This window comes from Elephas maximus, chromosome 13 (genome assembly GCF_024166365.1).
Source record: "Elephas maximus indicus isolate mEleMax1 chromosome 13, mEleMax1 primary haplotype, whole genome shotgun sequence".
Taxonomy (NCBI): domain Eukaryota; kingdom Metazoa; phylum Chordata; class Mammalia; order Proboscidea; family Elephantidae; genus Elephas; species Elephas maximus.
Window position 1 is genome coordinate 18,524,932 of NC_064831.1, and position 18,433 is coordinate 18,543,364.

The 18,433-nt window shown below is 40.0% G+C and overlaps 1 pseudogene; it reads right to left on the reverse strand.

Moving 5' to 3' along the window:
- Nucleotides 1-16,242: 16,242 nt before the first annotated feature.
- On the reverse strand, nucleotides 16,243-18,059 carry LOC126057302 (tigger transposable element-derived protein 1-like; annotated as a pseudogene).
- Between the last annotated feature and the right edge of the window lie 374 nt (nucleotides 18,060-18,433).

Genomic DNA, 18,433 nt, shown 5'->3' on the forward strand with positions numbered 1-18,433 from the left:
TATTTATCAAGTGACTCAAAAAGTTCCTAATTTTGATTACAGCCCAGAACAAGAGAACGTTCTACTACAGGTTCAGGCTGTCATACAAGCCACTCTGCCACTTGGGCCATGTGATCTGAGTGATCCAATGGTGCTTGAAGTGTCAGTGGCAGATAGAGATGCTGTGTGGAGTCTTTGGCAGGCCCCTACTGTGTAATTACAGCACAAACCCTTAGGGTTTTGTAGGAAAGCCCTGCACTCCACTGCAGATATCTACTCTCCTTCCAAAAACAGCTTTTGGCTTGTTCCTGGGCCTTAGTAGAGACTGAACACTTAATCATGAGCTACCAAGTCACCATGTGGCCTGAACTGCCCATCATGAACTCTGTTTTGTCTGACCCACAGAGTCATAATGTTGAATGTGCACAGCAGTGCTCCATCCTCAAACGGAAGTGATATATATGATATTTGGCCCGAGCAGCACATGAAGGCATAAGAAAGTTGCATGAGGAAGTGGCCCAAATGCCCATGGTCTATAACTCCTGTCACTTTAAGTGCCCTCTCCCAGTCTGCACCTATGGCCTCATGGGGAATTCCTTATGATCAGTTGATTGAGGAAGATAAAATTCCTGCCTGGCTTACAGATGGTTCTGTGCTATATGCAGGCACCACTCAAAAGTGGACAGCAGCAGCACTACAACTCTTTCTGGGACCTCCCTGAAGGACTGTGGTGAAGGGATATCCTCCCAACTGGCAGAACTTTGAGCAGTGCACCTGTCGTGCACTTTGATTAGAAGGACAAATAGCCAGGTTTGCCTTTGTGTACTGAATCATGTGCTGTGGCCAATGGTGTGGCTGGATGATCAGGGATTTTGAAGGAACGTGATTAGAAAATTGGAGGCAAGGAGGTATGGAGAAGAGGTCAGTGGATAGACCTCTCTGAATGGGCTGAAGAACTCAAAATATTTGTGTCTAATGTGAATGCTCACTAACGGGTGACCTAGGCAGAGGGGGATTTTAACAAAGGAGGAGATAGGATGATGCGTTCTGTGGAAACCAATTATTTTCTTTCCCAGCCATTCCCGTCATTGTTCAATGGGCTTATGAACAAAGTATTCATGGTGGTAGGGGTGGAGGTTATGCATGGGCTCAGCAACATTAGCTTCCACTCTCCAAGGCCGTTTTGGCTACAGCCACTGCTTAGTGCCCAATCTGCCAGTAGCAGAGACCAACACTGAGTCCCCAGTATGTCACCTTTCCTAGGGATGATCAACCAGCATCCCGGTGGCAGATTGATTTCATTGGACAGCTTGCATCATAGAAAGGGAGCATTTTCTTCTTACTGGCATAGACACTTCCTCTGCAATGCTTCTGCCAAAACTACCATCCATGGACTTACAGAATGCCTTATCCACCGTCATTATATCCCACACAGCATTGCCTCGAATTAAGGAACTCATTTCACAGCAAATGAATTGCAAAAATTCTCCCAAGCTCATGGAATTCATTGGCCATCCTGAAGCAGCTGGTTTGATAGAATGATGAAATGGCCTTCTAAAGACACAGTCATGGCACCAGTTAGGTGACAAAACCTTGCAGTGTTGGGACAATGTTCTCCAGCAGTCTGTATATGCTCTAAACTAAAGAAAAAAACTAGTGTCCAATATATAGTGCTGTTTCTCCCATAACCAGGATTCATGGGTCCAGGAATCAAGGGGTGGAAATTGGAGTAGCAATACTTACTATTATCCCTACCATCCACTAAATTTTGCTTCCTGTCCCCATGACCCTGTGCTCTGCAGTCTGGATATCTTAGTTCCAAAAGGAGGAATGTGCCCACTGAGAGACACAACACTGATTCCATTGAACTGGAAGTTAAGGATTCCACCTGACCAGTTTGGGCTTCTCATGCCTCTGGATCAACAGGCAAAGGGAGTTGTCATATTGGCTGGTGTGGTTGATCCTGGTTACCAAGTGGAAATCAGATTGATGTTGCATAATTAAGGTAAAGAAAAGTATGTTTGGAATACAGTAGATCCCTTAGGATGTCTCTTAGTACTACCATGCCCTGTGATTAAAGTCAATGGAAAATTACAAGAACCCAATTCCTACATGACTACTAATGGCCCAGACTCTTCAGTAATGAAGATTTGAGTCAACCCATCAGAAAAAGAACCATGACAAGTTGAGGTGCTTCAAAGGGAATACAGAATGGATGGTGGAAGAAGGTAGTTCTAAATACCAGTTATGACCATGGGACCAGTTGCAGAAATGAGGACTGTAGTTATGAGTATTTCTTCCTCGTGTGTATACATCAAATATTTTCATTTTCTTCACTTATAAAATATAAGATGTAAATGAGGCTAACGTGTTTTCAGTTGTATACATGTTAATTGTATCATGTTATGTACAAGTATGACTTTTTAATTGTCTTTATTTAGAAATTGTGTGTGGTTTAAGGAAATGTGTATAGGTGCCAAGTTCACAATGGTGGACTGTGATGGTTAAGGTTGTATGTCAACTTGGCAGAGCCTTGATTCTAAGTGCTTTGACAGATATGTAACAATGTAGTTATCCTTCATTTTGTAATGTAATATAATCACTTCTGTGATGTAAGCCCATGTGATCAACTAGTCAGTTGTATGGGGTGTTTCCTTGGGGTGTGAGCTGCAGCCAATATGTGAATGTTGTGAAAAATCTTGCTGGATCCACATCCTGCTTGTCATCATCTGATCTCAAGTTCTTGGGATTTGAGCCAGCAGCCTGCCATATTACCTGCCGATCTTGGGATTCACGAGCCTCTGCAGCCTGTGAACTATCATCCTGCCATTTTACCTGCTGATCTTGGATTCATCAGCTTCCGATTCTTGTGAAGGAGCAGCCTGCCATCTAACCTGTTAATCTTGGGTTCATCAGTCCCTGCAGCTACATGAGTAAAGAGAAAGCTCTAACTTGACACCTGACCTACAGACTTGGTTGTGCCAACCTCTATAACCACGTGAGCAATTTCCTTGAAATAAATCTCTCACTCTCTTTCTGTATGTCTTTCTCTCCCTCTCTCTCTCTATGTATATATATATATATATATACACACACACACTTCATTGGTTTTGTTTCTCTAGACAACCCAGTCTAAGACATTGACTCAAGGAAAGGAAAATGTTTTGTGTCCTGAAAAGGGTAAAAAAGCATAATACTTTAGGATAAGCCTTATTCAGTAATCACAAAGATTTATGATTTCCCTTTGATTTTTTTGTGCCAGTTCTATTTTGAGACTTCACTAATGGGCTTCCTACATAAGTAGGTTCATGCCTTTATCACATCCCATTCAGGACAAGAATTTGCTTTACCATAAGTTCAAAAAGAAATCATAAAAGTGCATATCATTGGCTCTGAATTGGCTTTTCTGGGTTGAGCACTTATTATAAAATTCTAAGCACTTGGGCCATTGATGTGCCAGTTGACAGTTTAATCCACGAGGCACTCCTTGGAAACTCTATGGGGTAGTTCCACTCTGTCCTACAGGGTCGTTATTAGTCAGAATCGACTCGAAGGCACTGGGTTAGTTAACATTAAAATTTAGTGTGTTTGATAAAACACAGGTTCCTAGGCCTCAAAGCCAATGTTTTTATTCAGTAGGTCTGAAGTAGTGCTCGAGAATTCTCATATTTGTGTTTCTAGCAAACTCCCAAGAACCCCTCTTTGAAAGCCACAGGCATTCCCCTTGTGTTATATACACCTGGAGCCAAGAAATGCATTTAGCTTCACCTAAAACACATTGGCTTCCTTGTTTACATCCTATATATCTTTGCTTAACTATCACATTCTTAGTGAGTTTATTTTGACTACCCTATATAAAATTGCAATGTACTCCCCACCATTCTTCATGATCCTCTCTGTCCTGCTCTTTTTTTTAAAAAAAAATTTATCATAGAACTTATGAACTTCAAGTAAAACTGTAAGATTAATGTAAATAATATGACTGTTTTTATTGCTCCTGATACACTCACCTGAATTAGCATGTAGGTCCATGATGGCAGGATTTTTTTCTTTTTTTTTTTTTTTTTGGTCTTTGCTTTAAGGGATCTTAAGCACCTAAAGTACTGCCTGATGCATGGATGATATAGAATAACTACTTGTTAAGTGAATGAATGGATGAATGCTTGGGTTGTTCATCTATGAAAGATGATGCTTCCAAAGCATAATCAAATGTTATCTCAATAAGTCTAGAAAAGGATGATTATTAGACCCTTACAAAATAAATATATTATGTTGTTTTTAGCTACTGTCAAGTAAATTCCAACTCACAGGAACCTTAAGTATAACAGAAAGAAATATTTTTCAGTTCTGTGTTGTCCTTGCAATTGCCAGCACATTCAAGTCTATCTTTGTAACTATTGGGCCAATCCATCTCACTGAGGGTCTCCTCTGCATCATTCATTGACCCTCTACTTTTTCAAACAAGTTGTCCTTCTGTACTGAAAGATTCCTCCTCATGGTATGTCCAAAGCAAGTGCTTCAGACAATGGTCTGTTGTAAACTATGAAGTTTTCATTGGCTTATTTTCTGGAGTAGATTATCAAGCCTTTCTTCCTACTCTGTATTAGTCTGGAAGATCCCCTTTCAACTGTTGGTGTCCCTGATTGTATTTGAAATACTGGTGTACTGGATTGAACTGTGTCCACCAAAATATGTGTTGTAAATCCTAAAGTCTAGGTCTATGGTTGTAACTCCTTTTGGGAATGGGCTATCTTTGTTATGTTATAAGAAAGGATTAGTGTAGGTTGTGTCTTGAGTTAAGATGTAAAAGGAGCAGATTAAGAAAGCAGAAAGAGGAGAAGATAGATGTCAAGTCAAAAGAAGATTGCCCAGAAGCAGAAGCTCATAAAAGACAATGAAATTTCTCCAGAGCTGACAGAGAATGAAAGCCTTCCCCTAGAGCTGTCACCCTGAATTTGGACTTCTAGCCTCCAAAAATGTGAGGAAATAAATGTTTGTTTGTTAAAGCCACCCATTTGTAGTATTTCTGTTATAGCAGCACTAGATAATTAAGAAAGAATTTGGTACCAGGAAGTAGGGTGCTGCTCTAACAAATACCTACCATGTGGAAGTGGTTTTGGAATTGGGTAATGAGTGGTGGCTGGAAGAGTTTTAAAGTGCCTAATAGTAAAAGGGAAACCCTGATGGTATATTGGTTAAGAGCTAAGGCTGCTAACCAAAAGATCGGCAGTTTGAATCCACCAAGTGCTCCTTGGAAACTCTATGGGGACAGTTCTACCCTGGTCACTATGAGTCAGAATTGACTCCACAGCATTTTTTTTTTTTTTTTAAATAGTAAAAGCCTAAGCTCCCTTGAAGAGACTGCTGGTAGAATTATGGACATCAAAGACAATTCTGGTGAGGGCTCAGAAGGAAGTGAGGAGAGCTATAAAGAAAGTTTTTATCAGCTTAGAAAATACATGTGGCACCAGGAACAGAATATTGCTAGAGATGTGAATGTGCTTCTGGTAAGGCTTTAAAAGAAAATGATGATTGGACAATGCAGGAAGAGTAACGTGTTTTATGCAGTGGCAAAGAGCTTGTCTGAATTATGTTCAAATGTTTGATGGAAGGTAGAACTTGTAAATCATAAACTTGGATATCTGGCTAAGGAGAATTCTAAGCAAGATCTTAAAGGAGTCATGTAGTTTCTCCTTGCCATTCATAGTAAAATGTGAGAGGAAAGCGATGGACTTAAAAATGAAATGCGTAAAATGAAAACAAAACTTAAAGATTTGGAGAATTCTATTGTACAAACTAAGGAAATGTATCCTAAAATGTTCACCAACGAAGTGGCTACATAATCTTTTGTTAAAGAGATTAAGCTTCTGACTGATGGATCTAACCCATCAGGTTAGACTGAAAGGAAAAGAGAGAAGTGGAAAGGAAAGAACACACCTGCCTCTTGGAATTCTACAGGCAGGAAACAGGCCAAAGGAGCTACATCTGTTGTCCACCAAGAAAAGAAAAAGACCATTCCTGGAGAAGTTTCGAGATCAGCAGAACTGTTGGAAGGAACATGGGAAGCAGGGCCTTCTTGGTTTCAAAGGATGTGGTCATGGTCTCTCAAAGGATTAAGCCATAGTCTCCTGGGTTTCAGAGTCAGATCTGCACCAAATCGGTTCTGGAGTGTGGGACTGCTGGTCAGGTGTGACAAAAGGATGGGGCTGCTACCCAAAGCTGAGGGGGTGGAGTCACCATACCCAAGGGGCAGAAGAACGGGACCTGCAGGGGCTGAGTGGAGTTGCCACTCAGATGGACTAGGAGAATGGGGCTGCCCAAAACTGAAGGAACAGAATTGCCTTCCCTGTGGGCCTGGAAGGTGGGACTGAAGCCCATGGCTTAGGAGCCTCCACTCAGACTCCAGAGAGAATGGCCAACACCCAGAGTCTGGAGAGCAGGGCCATTGCCCAGATGGTCCCAAAGAGCAGTGGATTATTTTCAAGTCTTAAGAGCTAATGTAAATTCTTCTGCTGGGTTTTGAACTTGTTTGGTGCCTGTTATCCCTCCTTTCCCTCCAATTTCTCTCATTTGTAATGGAAATGTCTACCTTGTGCCTGTTCCACTATTTTACTTGGGAAGCAGATAATTTGTATTCTAGATTTCACAGGTTGACAGATGAAGAGGAATGTTTCCCCAGGATGGAATACACCTAAAGTCTGCCCCATAGTTGATTTAGATGCTTCATGTGACCCTAATGCTCCCCAGCATGTTTTCTCCTTTACAACTGGGCAATTGAGAACTTGACATAACTAACGCCATGATGAACCTGTAAGACTCTTTTTTTTTGTCCTTCCTCTGCCTGCCTTCTCCTTTTCACATACCTTTGTTAATGACTTTGTTTTGATCTGATGCTAATGACTTTGTTTTGTTCTGCCAGCCACCTGTGACTTACAACCCCCTACATGGAGATTAGAACCCAGATGCTGGCATGTATATCTTTACCCTGATGAGGAGATGTCCCATGTTCGATGTCTGACATGTATCTCTTTAGTCTGACAAAGAGTCTCTTGTAATTATCTGGTAATGAATAACTCACCCAGCCATGCCTTCTGTGGGCTTCAAAGACATTTCTAACCCTTGTAAAAATCATATATAGCCTCTAATGTAAAATTGTCTTTCATGACTCCATAAAGACAACCTGCATGGCGCTGAATTTCCCACTGGTGCCACCTCCTAAATAAACTTTCTCTGTTTCTCAGACTTGGAGTATGTCTCACTGGCTCGACTGCTTTAAGGCACTGACCCTAACTGGGTAACACTTCAGAAGATAAGATTTTGGATTTGGAATTTGTATAAGACTTTTGGGATGATGTGGTGGGATGAATGTGTTTTGCATGTGGGAAAGACAATAATTTTTTGAGGAGGGGAGCCAAAGGATGGGATGTTATGGGTTGAATTGTGTCTCCCCAAAACATGTTGTATATCCTTACCTCTATTCCTGTGGTCATAACCACATTTGAGAATGGTTTGTCTTTGTTATGTTAATGAGACAGGATTAGTATAAAGTGCAGCTCGAGTCAACCTCTCATAAGATGTAAAAGGAGCAGATTAAGGAAGCAAAGAGGGGGGAAGAGAGATGCCAAGCCACGCGAAGATCACCCAGGAGCAGAAACTCAAAAGAGACAAGGATCTTCCTTCAGAGCCAACAAGGGACAAAAACTTCCTGGAAAGTTGGCACCCTGAATTCAGACTTCTAGCCTCCTAAACTGTGAGAGAATGAATTTGTTTTTTAAAGCTACCCATTTATGATATTTCTGTTATAGCGGCACTAGATAACTAAGGTAACCAGTGGCATAAATTCTAGTGTCTTAGCAACACACAAGCCACCACACCATGAAAACTGACAGATGGGTGGCGGAAGTACCCTATGATTTCAGCTTTTAAGTTCAGCAAATGTTAGTGAAAGCTTCATTTTCTTCTGGTGTCTAGTGCTATTAATGTAAAATTAAAAAATGGGTAGGTGGGGCCAAGATGGCCAACTAGGTAGAAGCTACCTCAGATCCCTCTTGCAACAAAGACTCAGAAAAACAAGTGAATCAATCACATACATGACAATCTACAAACCCTGACCATCAAACACAGATCTAAAGAGTTGACCTGAGTGACAGGGGAGCGAAAAGCTGTGCCCTGAAGCAGCAACCGCCTCTGGAACTGGCGTCCCACTCCACAGTCTTGAGCCCTCGCAGTTCCCTGGTGCTGAGTGGAGGGGCTGATTGTGGCTTACTGAGGTAGGGCAGACACAGGACACAGCCTTAACCCCTAGCCCCCTGGAGTAACCTCAGAGGAGACTCAGCCAGCACAAGCAGGTTGCACACTGATGCAACTAATGAGAAAACGAGCAACCACGAGGAAGGAGCGACTGTTTTCTGAGTCTGGAGCCAGAGTCCCACTCAGAAAACATTGGCGCCGGACTTTGGACTGGGCGCAGGGGAGCTGAGCACGGCTTCCTGAGATGGCACAAACAGGGGAAGCAGCCTTAGCCTGCTAAAGTGACCTCGGGGGAAGCCCAGCCAGTGCATGCAGGCAGCGCAATGACGCAGCTGACAGGAGGAGAAGTCACTGGGAGGCAGTGACTGGTTTTGGAGCCTGGAGTGCAGTGTCCCAGCTGGGGAACCTTGACAGTTGGCTTTGGACTGGGAGCGGAGGAGCTGACCACGGCTTCTGAGACTGCACAAGCACAGGACGCGAGCCTGACCCTCGGGGGCAATCTCGACCCAGGTAGCACACACAGGCTACACGCCCCTCAGGGATCTCAGACAAAACAGTCATCACCAAGCAAGATAAGTGACTTTGTCTATATTGCTGGGTGCTACTCCCTCCTATCTATCTGATCTCTCCCCTTCCTGCCCCATGCGGCTTCATTAACATTGGAATTTCCTGGGCTAGGGAGTGAAGTGCTCTGCGTTTTTTTTTTTTTTTTTTCTTTTCTTTTCCTAACCTATTCTCCTGGCCTGAGAGAAGGAGCTACTAAAAACCCAGGGACCAAAAGTCCTTCCCCGACTTCCCTAAATTGGAATAAAAATACAGAACCAGCTCCAGCCAAGTATATGAGATACACAGTCTTTCGCTTTCATCCCTACAGGGAACAAGTTGGCTATTATAATGCAAAGGCAATTCTGATAGAGATCTGGCTGTAATTGTTTTAGCTGATCACTGGAAAGACAAGTGTTCCAGGTCTCATATCTCTACCTAATAAACAGAGCCATCACTGACCCACATGGGGGAACTGAGGGCTGAAGCTCCTCCCAAACCACCTAGCCACCTGCCAAAGGGGTCTGAGGATACTGACACATACCAATCTTTAGAGGTACATACATTGGGTGCCTAAGGTACAGCTGCAAAGCCCACCCACTAAAGTGCTTTAGGAAGAGAGACAGGCCTACCTCACTGGCACTTGGGGGAAGGCTGTCAGCATCCTGGGCCCCTGAACTGTGACCCCCTGCTGCTACTAGAATCTGGTGCACACAACTATCACCACTACTTCTCTAACTTAATAGGTGACATTCTACACCACACACTTGGTGACGCAAAATCAGAACACCTAAGCTGATTCTATTCAAGAATAGTGAATGAACTCCTAGGCTTATATATCTGGTAAAAGCCCAAACCAGCTGGTAATAGGACATAAGTGATTCAAAGGCAACAACAATAAAGACAGCACAATATAGTAGCCCACCTGTGTACATTGAAAGAAAGCAAAACAAGATAAGATTCAGTGAGCAAATATAAAATAAATATTACAATATCTTATAGATGGCTCAGACACAGCAGTCGATACCAAACCACATAAAGAAGCAGACCATGATAGCTTCTACAACTCCCCAAATTAAAGAATCAAAATCTTTCCCAAATGAAGATACAATCCTGGAATTGCCAGATGCAGAATATAAAAAACTAATATACAGAATGGTTCAAGACATCAGGGATGACCTCAGAAATGAAATAAGGCAATCTACACAAAAAGCCAAGGAACACACTGATAAAGTACTTGAAGAAATAAAAAAGATTATTCAAGAACATAGTGGAAAAATTAATAGGCTGCAAGAATCCATAGAGAGATAGCATTCAGAAATCCAAAAGATTAACAGTAAAATTACAGAATTAGACAACGCAATTTTTTTTTCAATAGGAAGTCAGAGGGATAGAATTGAGCAATTGGAATGCAGAGTGGGGGAGATGGAGGATAAGGCAATTGACACCAATAAAGTTGAAGAAAAATCAGATAAAAGAATTTAAAAAAATGAAGAAACCCTAAGAATCGTGTGGGACTCTATCAAGAAGGATAACTTGCGTGTGGAGTTCCAGAACAGGGAGGGATAACAGAAAATACAGAGAGAGTAGTGGAAGATCTGTTGGCAGAAAACTTCCCTGGCATCTTGAAAGACGAAAGGATAACTATCCAAGATGCTCATCGAACCCCATGCAAGATTGATCCAAAAAGAAAATCACCAAGGCATATTATCATCAAACTTGCCAAAACCAAAGATAAAGAGAAAATTTTAAAAGCAGCCAGGGATAAAAGAAAAGTCTCCTACAAAGGAGAATCAATAAGTTCATGCTACTCAGCAGAAACCACGCAGTCAAGAAGGTAAGGGGATGACATATAGAGAGCATGGAAGGACAAAAACTGCCAGCCAGTGATCATATATCCAGCAAAACTCTCTCAAAAATGAAGGTGAAATTAAAACATTTACAGATAAACAAGCTTAGAGAATTTCCAAAAACCAAACCAAAGCTACAAGAATTAATAAAGGCAGTGGGTCAGAAAATCAATATCAGATACCAATACAACACAAGGTCACAGAACGGAACATCCTGATATCAACTCAAATAGGGAAATCACAAAAACAAATTAAGATCAATTTGAAAAAAGAAAAAAAAAATGCTCAAAACAGGGAATCACTGAAGTCATTATATAAAATACCACAATAATCAAAAAGAGAGACTAAATACAGGAGGCATAGATCTTCCATATGGAGAAAAAACAAGGCAATATAGGATGATACAAGTTAGGTTTTTACCTGGAAAAATAGGGGTAAATATTAAGGTAACCACGAGGAGGTATAACAATTCCATAATTCAAAATAAAAGCCAAGAAAAACATATGAACTTAGCAAATATAAATTCAACTACTATGAAAATGAGGAACACACAATTTACAAAGAAAAACGTCTCAGCACAAAAAAGTATGTGGAAAAATGAAATTGTCAACAACACACACAAAAAGGCATCAAAATGACAGCATTAAACTCATACTTATCTATAATTACGCTGAATGTAAATGGACTAAATGCACCAATAAAGAGACAGAGAGTCTCAGAATGGATAAAGAAACACGATCCGTCTATATGCTGCCTACAAGAGACACACTTTAGACTTAGAGACACAAACAAACTAAAACTCAAAGGATGGAAAAAAATATATCAAGCAAAAAAGCAAAAAAGAGCAGGAGTGGCAATATTAATTTCTGACAAAATAGACTTTAAATTTAAATCCACCACAAAGGATAAAGAAGAACACTACATAATGATAAAAGGGACAATTGACCAGGAAGATATAACCTTATTAAATATTTATGCACCCAATGACAGGGCTGCAAGATACATAAAACAAACTTTAACAGAACCCTAAAGTGAGATAGACACCTCCACAATTATAGTAGGAGATTTCAACAAACCACTTTCAGAGAAGGATAGGACTTTCAGTAAGAAGCTCAATAGAGACATGGAAGACCTAATTGCTACAATCAACCAACTTGACCTCATAGACTTATACAGAACACTCCACCCAACAGCTGCAAAGTATACTTTTTTTCTAGTGCACATGAAACATTCTCTAGAATAGATAACATATTAGGTCATAAAGCAAATCTTTGGAGAATCCAAAACATCAATATATTACAAAGCATCTTCTCAGACCACAAGGCCATAAAAGTAGAAATCAATAACAGAAAAATTAGAGAAAAGAAATGAAATACTTGGAAACTGAACAATACCCTGCTCAAAAAAGACTGGGTTATAGAAGACATTAAGGAGGGAATAAAGAAATTCATAGAATGCAATGAGAATGAAAACACTTCCTATCAAAACCTCTGGGACACAGCAAAAGCAGTGCTCAGAGATCAATTTATATCGATAAATGAATACATACATAAAGAAGGAAGAGCCAAAATCAGAGAATTGTCTCTACAACTTGAACAAATAGAAAGCAAGCAACAAAAGTATCTATCAGGCACCAGAAGAAAACAAATAATAAAAATTAGAGATGAACTAAGTGAACTAGAGAACAGAAAAACAATTTAAAAAATTAACAAAGCCAAAAGCTGCTTCTTTGAAAAAATTAACAAAATTGATAAACCATTGGCTAGACTGACTAAAGGAATAGAGGAAAGGAAACAAATAACCCAAATAAGAAATGAGAAGGGCCATATCACAGCAGACCCAACTGAAATTAAAAGAATCATATCAGATTACTACAAAAAATTGTACTCTAACAAACTTGCAAACCTAGAAGAAATGGATGAATTCCTAGAAAAACACCACCTTCCTAAACTAACACAATGAGAAGTAGAACAACTAAATAGACCCATAACAAGAAAAGAGATTGAAAAGGCAGTCAAAAAACTCCCAAGAAAAAAAAGTCCTGACCGGGACGGCTTCACTGCAGAGTTCTACCAAACTTTCAGAGAAGAGTTAACACCACTACTACTAAAGGTATTTCAAAGCATAGAAAATGATGGAATACTGCCTAACTAGTTCTATGAAGCCACCATACACAGAAAACCCTAAGGAATCCTCAAGTAAACTACTGAAACTGATAAAAAGAGTTCAGCAGAGCATCAGGTTACAAGATAAACATACAAAAATCACTTGGATTCCTCTACATCAACAAAAAGAACATCGAAGAGGAAATAGCCAAATCAATACCATTCACAGTAGCCCCCAAGAAGATAAAATACTTAGGAAAAAGTCTTACCAAATATGTAAAAGACCTATATAAAGAAAACTACAAAGTACTAGTGCAAGAAACTAAAAGGGACCTACATAAGTGGAAAAACATACCTTGCTCATGGATAGGAAGACTTAACATAGTAAAAATGTCTATTCTACCAAAAGACATCTATATATACAATGCACTTCTGATCCAAATTCCAAAAACATTTTTTAATGTGATGGAGAAAAAAATCACCAACTTCATATGGAAGGGAAAAAAGCCTCGGATAAGTAAAGCATTACTGAAAAAGAAGAAAGTGGGAGGCCTCACTCTACCTGATTTTAGAACATATTGTACAGCCACAGTAGTCCAAACAGCCTAGTACTGGTAAAACAACAGGCACATAGACCAATGGAACAGAATTGAGAACACAGATATAAATCCATCCACATATGAGCAGCTGATATTTGGCAAAGGCTCAGTGTCACTTAATTGGGGAAAAGATAGTCTTTTTAACAAATGGTGCTGGCATAACTGGATATCCATTTGCAAAAAAATGAAACAGGACCCACACCTCACATCATGCACAAAAACTAACGCCAAATGGTTCTAAGACCTAAACATAAAGACTAAAATGATAAAGATCATGGAAGAAAAAATAGGGACAATGTTAGGAGCCCTAATACAAGGCATAAACAGAATAGAAAACATTACTAAAAATGACGAAGAGAAACCAGATAACTGGGAGCTCGTAAAAATCAAATACCTATGTTCATCTAAAGACTTCACCAAAAGAGTAAAAAGACCACCTAGAGATTGGGAAAAAATTTTCAGCTATGACATCTCTGACCAGCGCCTGATATCTAAAATCTATATGATTCTGTTAAAACTCAACCACAAAAAGTCAAACAACCCAATTAAAAATTGGGCAAAAGATATGAACACGCGCTTCACTAAAGAAGATATTCAGGTGGCTAATAGATACATGAGAAAATGTTCTCAATCATTAGTCATTAGAGAAATGCAAATTAAAACTACGATGAGATTCCATCTCACTCCAACAAGGGTGGCAGTAATCCAAAAAACACAAAAGAATAAATGTTGGAGAGGCTGCGGAGAGATTGGAACTCTTATACACTGCTGGTGGGAATGTAAAATGGTACAACCACTTTGGAAATCTATCTGGTGTCTTCTTAAAAAGTTAGAAATAGAACTACCATACAACCCAGAAATGCCACTGCTTGGCATATACCCTAGAGAAATAAGAGCCTTCACGCAAACAGATATATGCACACCCATGTTTATTGAAGCTCTGTTTACAATAGCAAAAAGGTGGAAGCAACCAAGGTGTCTATCAACGGATGAATGGATGAAGAAATTATGGTATATTCACACAATGGAATAGTACACATCGATAAAGAATAGTGATGAATCTGTGAAACATTTGATAACATGGAGGAACCTGGAAGGCATTATGCTGAGCGAAATTAGAGGCAAAAGGACAAATATTGTATAAGACCACTATTATAAGATCTTGAGAAATAGTAAAAACTGAGAAGAACACATTCTTTTGTGGTTACGAGAGGGGGGAGGGACGGAGGGTGGGAGAGGGTTATTTACTGATTAGTTAGTAGATAAGAACTACTTTAGGTGAAGGGAAGGACAATACTCAATACAGGGAGGGTCAGCTCAACTGGACTGGAGCAAAAGCAGTTTCCTGGATAAACCTAATGCTTCGAAGTTCAGCGGAGCAAGGGCGGGGGTTTGGAGACTATGGCTTCAGGGGACATCTAAGTCAATTGGCAAAATAAATTCTATTAAGAAAGCATTCTGCATCCCACTTTGAAGTGTGGCATCTGGGGTCTTAAATGCTAACAAGCGGCCATCTAAGATGCATGAATTGGTTTCCACCCACCTGGATCAAAGGAGAATGAAGAATACCAAGGTCACAAGATAATTATGAGCCCAAGAGACAGAAAGGGCCACATGAACCAGAGACTTACATCATCCTGAGACCAGAAGAACTAGATGGTGCCCAGCCACAACCGATGACTGCCCTGACAGGGAACACAACAGAGATCCCCTGAGGAAGCAGGAGAACAGTGGGATAAAAAAAAAAAAAAAAAAAGTGGGATGCAGACCCCAAATTCTCATAAAAAGACCAGACTTAATGGTCTGACTGAGACTAGAAGAATCCCAGCGGTCATGGTCCCCAAACCTTTTGGTGGCCCAGGATAGGAACCATTCCCGAAGACAACTCATCAGACATGGAATGGACTGGAAAATGGGTTAGAGAGAGATGCTGATGAGGAGTGAGCTACTTGTATGAGGTGGACACTTGAGACTGTGTTGGCATCTCCTGTCTGGAGGGGAGATGGGAGGGTAGAGAGCGTTAGAAACTGGCAAAATGGTCACGAAAGGAGAGACTGGAAGGAGGGAGCGGGCTGACTCATTAGGGGGAGAGTAAATGGGGGTATGTAGTAAGGTGTATATAAGTTTTTATGTGAGAGACTGACTTCATTTGTAAACTTTCACTTAAAGCACAATAAAATTATTATAAAAATTAAATTAAATTAAAAAATGGATAAAAGTTATCTTCTATATCACATTTGAGTTTTTAATAGTACCCTTATAATTTTTTTTTCAAATAGGAATCAGTTTTGTATACCTTCTGTGTCCATTGTCTGTCTTCATATCCAAAATTTTCTTCCTAAGCAGGTTTAATTTCCTTGATCTTTTCCTTCTTTGTGTGATTTTTTCCACAGCCTATGGCCCATGTTGCTGGCTCTGGTTTCATAATTTTTTACTTTATTACCTGTTGTTTCTTGTTTATTTTTTCTTTTCCTATAATAGGTTTTTTGTTTGTTTGTTTTCAGACATATCTTTCCTTAGATAGTTCTTGGAAATTTGTGTAATCTGTTTATTTAAGGGAAAAGCAAAAAAGAGTTTCCCTATGTCCATTCAGGGTTTGCATCCCCTTAAAAATCATTTGCAAAGAACAAGCTTGGATATCTCCAAGTGCCCTGAAGACTTAAGGACACTTTGGAATAGGGAGTTCTTCTCCTTCCAAAGCATCTTTATCATTTCAATTACCTTTCAGATTTAATATGAAAGTTATGCATCAACACCAGAGAAAAAGAAATTATAGGCATATCTTGGAGATATTACTGGTTTGGTTCCAGACCATGGCAATAAAGCAAGTCAAATGAGTTTTTTTGGTTTTCCAGTGCATATAAAAGTTATGTTTACACTATAATGTATTCTATTAAGTGTGAAATAACGTTATGTCTAAAAAAAAATGCACACCTTAATTAAAAAATACGTTATTGCTGGAAAATGCAAACAATCACCTGAATCTTCAGTAATGTGTAATCTTTTTGCTGGTGGAGAATCTTGCCTCAATGCTGATGGCTGCTGACTGATCAGGGTGGTGGTTGCTGAAGCCAAGGGTGGCTGTGCAGTTTCTTAAAGTAAGATGACAATGAAGTTTGCCACATTAATTGACTGTTCACAAAAGATTCCTCTGTAGCATGCAATGCTGTCTGATAGCATTTTACCCACAGCAGAACTTTCAAAGCTGGATTCAATCCTCTCAAACCCTGCTACTGCTTCATCAACTAAGTTTATGCAATATTCTAAATCCATTGTCGTCATTTCAACAACGTGCACAGCATCTTCACTGGGAGTAATTTCCATCTCAAGACCCATCTTCCTTTCTTTTCTCATCCATAAGAAACAACTCCTCAACCACTAAAGTTTTATTATGAGGTTGCAGCAGTTCAGTCACATCTTCAAGTTTCAATTCTGATTCTAGTTCTCTTGCTATTTTGATTATGTCTGCAGTTACTTCCTCCACTGAAGTCTTGAGCCCTTCAAAGTCATCCATGAGGGTGGGAGTCAACTTCTTCCAAAATCCTGTTAATGTTGATATTTTGACCTCCTCCCATGAATCACAAATGTCCTTAATGGCATCTGGAATGGTGAATCCTTTCCAGAAGGTTTTCAATTTCCTTTACCCAGAGCCAACAGAGAAATCACTATATATGGCAGCTATAGCCTTACAAAACGTATTTCTTAAATAATAAGAACCAAAAGTCAAAATTACTCCTTGATCCATGGGCTGCAGAATGGATGTTATGTTAAACCAAATCCATTGCTGTTGATTCCAACTCATAGCAACCCTACAGGACAGAGTAGAACTGTCATAGAGTTTCCAAGGAGTGCCTGGTAGATTCAAACTGCCAGGCTTTTTGTTAGCAGCCGTAGCTCTTAACCACTGTGCCACCAGGGTTTCCAAGTCTCAGTAAACAGATGTTCTGTCATCCAAGCTTTGTTATTCCATTTATAGAGCAAAGGCAGAGTAGATTTAGCATAATTCTTAAGGGCCGTAGGGTTTTCAGAATCGTAAGTGAGCATCGGCTTCAACTTAAAGCCACCAGCTGCAGTAGCCCGTAACAAGAGAGTCAGCCTGTCTTTTGAAGCTTTGAACCAGGCATTGACTTCTCTCTAGCTATGACGGTCTTAGATGGCATCTTCTTCTGATATAAGGCTGTTTCGTTTACATTAAAAATATGTTGTTTAGTGTAGCCACCTTCATCAGCTATCTTAGATAGATCTTCTGGATAATTTGCTGCAGCTCTACACATCAACACTTTCTGCTTCTCCTTCCACTTTCATGTTATGGAGACAGCTACTTTCCTTAAACCTCATGTTAGCTTCAAACTTGTCTTCTGCAGCTTTCTCACTTCTCTTAGCCTTCATAGATTTGAAGAGAGTTAGAGCCTTTCTCTCGATTAGGCTTTGGCTTAAGGAAATGTTGTGGCTGTTTGGATCTTCTATCCAGACCACTAAAACTTTCCCCATATTAGCAATAAGGCTGTTTTGCTTTTTGATCATTCATGTGTTCACTGGAGTAGCACTTTTAATTTCCTTCAAGAAGTTTTCCTTTGCGTTCACAACTTGGCTAACTGTTCAGTGCAAGAAGGCTAGCTTTCGGCCTAGCTCAGCTTTTGCCACGCTTTCCTCCCTAGCCTTAATTTTTTCTAGCTTTTGATTTAAAGTGAGCGATGTGAAATCTTCCTCCCACTTGAACACTTAGAGGCCATTGTAGGGTTATTAATTGGCCTAATTTCAATATTGTCATGTCTTAGGGAATAGGGAGGCCTGAAGAGAGGAAGAAGATGGCAGAATGGTTGATCAGTGGAGCAGCCAGAGCACACATGACATTTATCGATTAAGTTCCCCATCTTATAAGGCCATGGTTTGTGGCACCTCAAAACAAATAGTGACATCAAAGGTCACAGATCACAGATCACCGTAACAGATATAATAATAATGAAAAAGTTTGAAATAAAGAGAGAATTATCAAAATGTGACACAGATACAAAGTGAGCACATGCTGTTGGAAAAATGGCACCGATAGACTTGCTTGCTTCAGGGTTTCCATGAAATTTCAACCTGTAAAAAAACACATATCTGT